The sequence below is a fragment of the Gobius niger genome, assembly GCF_951799975.1.
Source record: "Gobius niger genome assembly, chromosome: 11".
NCBI classification, from domain to species: Eukaryota; Metazoa; Chordata; class Actinopteri; order Gobiiformes; family Gobiidae; genus Gobius; species Gobius niger.
In genome coordinates, this window is record NC_136862.1 from 29,374,828 (window position 1) to 29,382,016 (window position 7,189).

The 7,189-nt window shown below is 42.8% G+C and overlaps 1 long non-coding RNA gene across 1 annotated transcript in view; it reads right to left on the minus strand.

Annotated features, from left to right (window-relative positions):
* LOC306970430 overlaps positions 1-5,032 on the minus strand; it is a 441,258-nt gene extending 436,226 nt beyond the window's left edge. Inside the window, exon 1 of the long non-coding RNA XR_013793393.1 lies at positions 5,018-5,032. This is a non-coding gene — a long non-coding RNA (uncharacterized lncRNA). The remainder of the gene's footprint in view (positions 1-5,017) is intronic.
* Positions 5,033-7,189: the final 2,157 nt, after the last annotated feature.

Here is a 7,189-nt window from a genome sequence, read left to right on the forward strand (position 1 = left end):
CATGGCTGTGTCCTTGGGCAGGGCACTTCACTCACATGGCAGATGTACGAATGTTGGGCATGTGTGACGGAGTGTGGTGGTGGTCAGAGAAGCCAATGGCACAGTATGGCAGCCTAGCCCTAAAGCAGATGTGGCTACAATAGTTCTCTGTAGCAGAAAAGGAGAGTTTTTTTTCAAGAGAACAAGCATTATCATGTTGGTTTTTTTAATCATTATTCTATTATCATTGTACCAAGCTGTGTTTTAGTCGGCGGTGGAAGAAGTCCTCAGACACAGGACACAGATTCAGATACAGGAGCAGGAACTTACCATTAATCCCATTATCGGTAAATGGTTATTACATTATTGGCCCAACAGAGTTATTACGTTATTGGTTCCTATAAGGTTTGCATATGCTTCCCGAGTCTGCGTATAGGCTTCTTAAAGGAGATTCGCTCTTGACTAAAACACCACAGCCTTTCTGTCATTTATATACATACCTGTCATTACGCCATGGTTACTGTGAGGCCACCGTTGGACAGAATGACTGAATAATAATGACTGAATTCCCCGTTTTCTTTGTAAAATGATCTCTGTGTTGAATATGACCGTTTTTCCCCCCACATCTCTTCACACTCTTCCTCCTACATCAGACACCGTTCGAAGTGTGAATCCATGAGACTCAACAACTCTGCTGGAGGTGTAACATTATACGGAGCCGAGGCTGAAAGGCTCAGAGTTCACACAATAGGAAAGAATGTGATCCGCCTGTTCCAGCTATGTTCGCCGCATAAGTCCTGCTGAGATGTATCCGGAATTACTGTTAACCTCTTTACCCCCACCTGAGCCGAGGACATTTTCTCCAGTTTGGATTTACCCAAATTTAAACGAAAACGAGGATTAAAAAAGCAACAAAAAAAAGTGATGAAGAAGCAACAAAAAACCCAAAAAGAAGCAAGAGAAGAGTGTCCAAAACATGCCGGAAAAGCAACAATAACGCAATTTTGAAAAAGCGCCAAAAAAAACGTGACGAAAGCACAATTAAACATTGAGATGTCGAGACGCTTTTAGATTTGGGTAAAGTCGAACTGGAGAAAATGTGCTCGGTTAAGGCGGGGGTTATGAGGTTAACTCAAAAAAGGCACACAAGAATACTCTACATACTATACGTCTAACTTTCCCTTGCCCACTTGCCCCTATTACTATTATTACTGTTTTTATTTGTATATACATTAATGCTTGTAGGCAGGAGTGGACCATAGTGGACCCTAGTGGACCATAGTGGACCATAGTGGACCATAGTGGACCACAGTGGACAGAGGGATAGGTACAGACATGACATGGGATCAGCCCAGCACTGACACTGTCACTTTTTAGATCATTTCAATTCGTCCCAATCACAGAGAAAAGTTTCAAAATGGTGCTGATGTGAAATATAGTGTTTAAATTTCCGTCTGTCAAATTAGTGGTCGATCCGCTGCGTTGTACACCATCAGATGACCCATGAAAAATACGAATAAAATACATTTAGATGGCATATATGTGTATGTGGATCTAGTTGGGCCACAATTAAAAAAGGATCTTGTTTACTGTCCTCCTCTTTATTGACAAAAGAAGGATTCTATGTTGTCTTTATTTCTCATCCCTGTTTGAATATTCCGAATATCTGTCACAGTTTCAGACCCTGCACTTCGTCCAACCTTCGGTCAGTCGCCTTCAAGGGTCAGAAATGTTTTTCTCCAACAAGGACTGGTCGTCACTTTGGACAGCTTCTCTCTTCGTATGAGCGGCAGTTCAGCTCTAAATGTTTCTGTCTGTTGACGTACGCAGTCCTGGTTGTAAAAAAAATACACTACAGACTACAGACTACTACAAAAAAGCTTTAAATCATCAACTTTCCAGCGGTCGAAATGGTCCAAATCAGAGCTCTTATCGTTGCTTTACGCCAACTATCAATATTGATTGAAAAAAAAAATCCCTTGCCCATAATGCAACGCGTGACCAATGGCCGCTGGTTTCACTGCTTTACAACCACAAGTACCTCCATGTAGGGGCGGCAGAACAAGCTAGTCTTCCATAAGCAAGCATTGCACTTTAAACACGTTAAAAACAACTTTAAAGCCTGGTGCCTAATTTTCCTAAACTTTCTACAGCTCGATATTCCTCCTGTGAAAACGCAATAACAGGGACCAGCCTGGTTTTCGTAAGGAACATTTCTTAAAGAGGGGTATTATTCTTTTTTCAATCACATAGCACCAGTCTATATCACACTACAATGATGACCAAACCTTCTGTTGGTCTGTAAATGCAGTAAATTAGAATAACTGCCTTGTATAAAATGTCTCTCTCAAAATGTCTGTAGTGAATGTCTTGAAATAGGCCTCTGTCTCTTTAAGAACCTCTGAGCCTTTCCGACACGCCCCCTCCACACGCTGTCTGTGGCATCAGTGGGGAGGGGGTTCTGCTGAGGAGCAGTGGTTGGTTACTCGGCTGGTGACGAAAGCTCGGAGGCGTCTCCAGGAGGTGGGGGCGTTCCTTGGAGGACTCAGGCAAAAATGGCCGCCATCAGGCAACACTTCAGGCATGTTTTTAATGAGGGAATGACATAATAACATGATGTAAAGCTTGAAAAAGTCCATTTAGCATAATACCCCCCTTTTAAATCTCCTAAACTAATGAGGACCCATAGAATGAGGACCGGACTTTGATTGACATCCCGTTAGCATTAGAGCTAATGGCGCGGGCGCGGCTACGACCAAACTACACGTCAAACGAGGGCGGAGTCTACAGTGAAGATCCCGCCCTTATTAGGAATACCCTTTTTATTGCGAGCTTAAAGGTGGCACGAACTTTGTCACAGCGCCCCCTAGTGTGGCTGTTAAAAGCAATGACAACCAACCTGTACAATTTTCTTTCTTCTTCTTTTAGTCTTTGCGTTTGGACGGATTATATCTTATATGAATTAAAGTTTAAAAGGATAAACAGTTCCGGTCAAAGAGTCCAACCCACCTCACCGAGAGCTTGGGGGCAATTCACAGTTTCCAAACGTTTTCCTTGAACTGCTTACTTTGAGTTAAGTTCAGCGCCCTTGCCTTTTTGGTATTCTCCTAATCAAGAACCCGGAGGAGAAAAATCAGCGACAAGCACCGTCGACTCACAAAAGTACGCGCAGAGTACACACACACACCCCGGTTCGGTGAAAACACTCGCAGCTATTTTTAGACGTGCGCCGGTAGGAGAGATGTCCTTCAAGTACTCTCTGCCAAACAACCCACACCGCGGGACGGGGATCTGAGGAGAGGGCTGTGCCGCACATGTAAATGTGTGTAGATGTACTATAGGCCCGCACGTATCTCATTCATGAAGATTCATCTTTATGCATGTTAGGATATACATGGAAAGGAGCCAGAGATGTGCTGTGGGATGAGATGGTAAAGAGGCACGCTGTTTGAAGGGGAAAGGGGGAATTTGCAAAGGAACTGCAGAGTGAATACAGAAATGTGGAGCAAGAGGAATACTGTACTTTACGGCTTCTTTATTATATTGCATTTTGCAGATGTTGGTATTAAATTACATAATACATCCAGTGGAGCAGGGGAAGGCACTGTCAGGCCCGGGAGCCAAAACTGGCCCTCTGTCATAGAACCTCTGGCCTTCAAGAGGATTTTAAAGAATAATATTATGCTGTTAAAGGGGCTAGATGCAAGTTGGCCATTTTATACTCACTACTGATGGTGTTTCCTCACCTTGGTCACCTGTACCCAGCCTTATGTACTTGATTTTGATTCTGTGTGTGAGCATGAGTGTAGATTAAAGGGTGGGGGGTGTAGGTGTGTGTACGTGTATTGTGATAACTGTATATATTGGGAGGGTTTGACGGGCCATATTGTTTTTAATGTCTTTTTTTAAATGTCAAAGCACTTTGCGATGCACCTGTGTATGAAAAGCGCTCTATAAATAAAGATGGATTGATTGATTGATACTGCCACCTCAGGTCATACGTGTAACTGCACCTTCTCTATTATGACGGCATTTCGGGCCTGAAGTAACAAGTTTTTGAGTGACGGGGCAGGATTTTAGAGGCAGTTGTGGTGAACAGGCCTGAGCTCATTCTACATATTTGGACATGGCTGGAACATGAAGGGGAGGAAAATACTTAATTTAAACATTTTTTAAACTCTGTATACTTTAGTCCCTTTAAAGTACACTAGAAATGTGAAAAATACCGTCACTTCCTTTAAAATGTCTCAGCAGAACACCATTTAGGCCATATATGATGTGCAGCCCCACTATTTGTAGAAAGTGGGGCTTTACTAGGGCCAAAATTAGCAGGCTCAGCCCATGGTCTATTGACAATGAAAACTAAACTTACCTACCCCTGCACTAAAGTGTGTTAAATGTGTCAGTTGTCAATCAGGTGTTTCAGTGCGGTCTTCCCTCTCAGAGCTGCCTGAAGCTCTATAGGAAATCCCATCAATTTTTCTTTTAGAAAGCAGCTTTTGGTTGGCTAACTATGAAACTCTTCAAAGCAAAGGCCGGTGTTGTACGACCCACCAGCTGAATGCTGATTGGCTGCCTCTACAAAAGGGAGGGGAAAAAGCTTTGACTGACAGCTCCAGCTCTGTGTCTGTGAGAGGAGCATTAGCATTAGCATTAGCATTAGCTGCTCTCACTGTTACAGTTTAAGTTTAAGGACTTTATTTCAGTCATGGACGACATGTTTTATGGAAGCTTTGGAAAGAATGTACTTTTGAGGGATAACAAGACTTCTGTGGAGAGTAAAACATGTTTTCTGGAGTTAGCTCCTCCTGCGTTAGCTGCTATTAGCCACATACAGCTACATCATGACACAAGCACAAAAGCACAACAGTTAGCCCGAATGTGGACCCGGTTTCTTTGTTTAGTCCTAGTTTGGACCGGGCTGAGTTCTGGTGTAGTTTCAGGTTTCCTGTGTGTTTTGTTCCAGATTACGCCTTGTTGGCATTGTGGGAACTGTTCAGTCACTGATGTAGGAATACTGCATTTTACATTTAAACACTTTTTACTATGAGTCAAAATAAATGAGTAATAAATAAATAAATCCTGTTTGCAAAAAAAGGCTGTGTGTAAATGCAGGTTAACATTATTAGTACAAGTTTATGAAGGTCTTTGATAATGAAAGTGAATATAAATTAAATAAGATAAATAAAATATGATGAGCTTCCCCAGTTTGAAAGACCTTCAGCTGCCACTGACTGTTTCATTCTACTCTCTCGACATTGCTGGGTCATTCCATATTAAATTGACATATTATTTGTAAAAACATCTGCTCAAACATCTTGGATTGTCTTGAACGTGGCCTGATTGTTGTTGATAAACCCAATTGTTTGGAGCTGGTATATTTTGTAGTAGCACATGAGTTAACGATAAAAAACGGTGAGATAACAAATTCATAGGAACTCTTCTTAACTGTCTGTTAGTCACTTCATCACAGCTTCACCCACAACATCAGCTTTACCAGCAGACAGAGCCCAACTTTGGGGCATCAGATGTTGAGTCATTTTCTCACCTGATTCCCCCACATTTCACCTGCCCAACACCAGTCAGGCTCTATAAACGTTCTCCCATCATGCACTTCACTCAGCCATCCCATCTATGAATAACTGGCCAACATTTAAAGAGAGCCATTTTGTTCTTTGCAAAGTGTTGCCTGAGGACTATGAATGGGAATGACATTTTAGATTATACCAGTCAGTGCAGTGAATAAAACAGCCCATATTCTTCTTTTGAGGTTTTAACTCACGAATCAGGATAGAATTGTCAAAAATAATAATGAAATTCTTGTATAATTACTTTTTGCGATGGGAAAATGGAAGCAAACGGTCATGGCACAGAATTCTTCAAGCATCAGTCAAGAAGAGAGAAGAAAATGGCTAATGGCAATAAACCAGAAGGCAACCAAGTTCAGGTGTCACATGTCTATATTATGTGGTTGAAAAATGATTAAGCTATTGAATATGTGTATATGCATTTAAATTGGCCATGCAAATGTAACTGGACATATACAATCTTAATAATTGTGCATTATGATGGATTAGTCTCATAGATTTGCTTTTCCAGAAGCTCAAAGTCGCTTTACAATATTGTGCATTATTCATTCACTCTATAATCGGTGGTGGTAAGCTACTATTGTAGCCACAGCTGCCCTGGGGTAGAGTGATGGAAACGAGGCTACCAGTCTGCGCCATCGGCCCCTCCAACCACCACCAACCACTCACTCACTCACTACATTCACTAGGCTTTGGTGTTTCCAAACGGTCTCCCATCCAAGGACTGACCAGACCCTTCCTGCTTAGCTTCGAGGTCTGACGGGATCTTTATGCCCTTTGCTGTCTTGGAATCACTCTGTAGTCTCCAGGTTGGAGGGTGCCGGTGGATTTTACTGTTTTCCCAACGTGGTCCAGTCGACTGAAGAACAATTTTTTCCACCAGGCTATCAGGAAGCTGAACTCCCTCCCTTCCCTTCCCTCCCTGTGCTTCCACCCCTTACTCCCCACCCCCCGCTGCACAACAAGTACGAGAGAATGAACATCTCCATTCACTGTCAAAGGAATTGACAAATAAAAATCTTGAATGTTTTTTTCAGTGGAATCTACGTGTGACATACGCACTTACCTTCTCCGTCAGGGAAGACGTGGGACAGGGTTTTTCTCGTGAGCAGAGAAACATCTGAATGTCGAGTTTTCATCAGCATCACTGACTGGTCTGGGTGGGTTTTCCTCAGTCTTTCCCACAGATATCAGCTGAGACACACACACTTACCCCCCTCCTGACCCGAGCACATTTCCTCCTGTTTGGCTTAAATCTAAAAGCTTCTTGAAAAAAAAACATGACAAAAATGAAATGAAAACAGGGATGAAAAAGTGAAAAAAAAATGGACAAAAAAAAAAGATAAAGTCAGAGGAGCTGAGTGTGCTGTCTGCAAGTCTGCTGTGCACTCCGTCACCAGCAGGAGGCAGTGTCTGTTCAGTGGATCTGAGCTTCCTCTCTCTTCCCTGATATTGATTAGATAAAGTTTGGTGCTGCTTACCTGGTGGGTACAGATGACTGCTCTGGCCTTGACATCGCTGGTGAGAGTGAGGAGATGGGGAGGGTGAGGCCGAGGGGGTTCTGCTGTTGTAGTGGAGGGTTGTAGCTGAGCCAGCAGAATGAAGGAGGGCCGAGGGAGTGC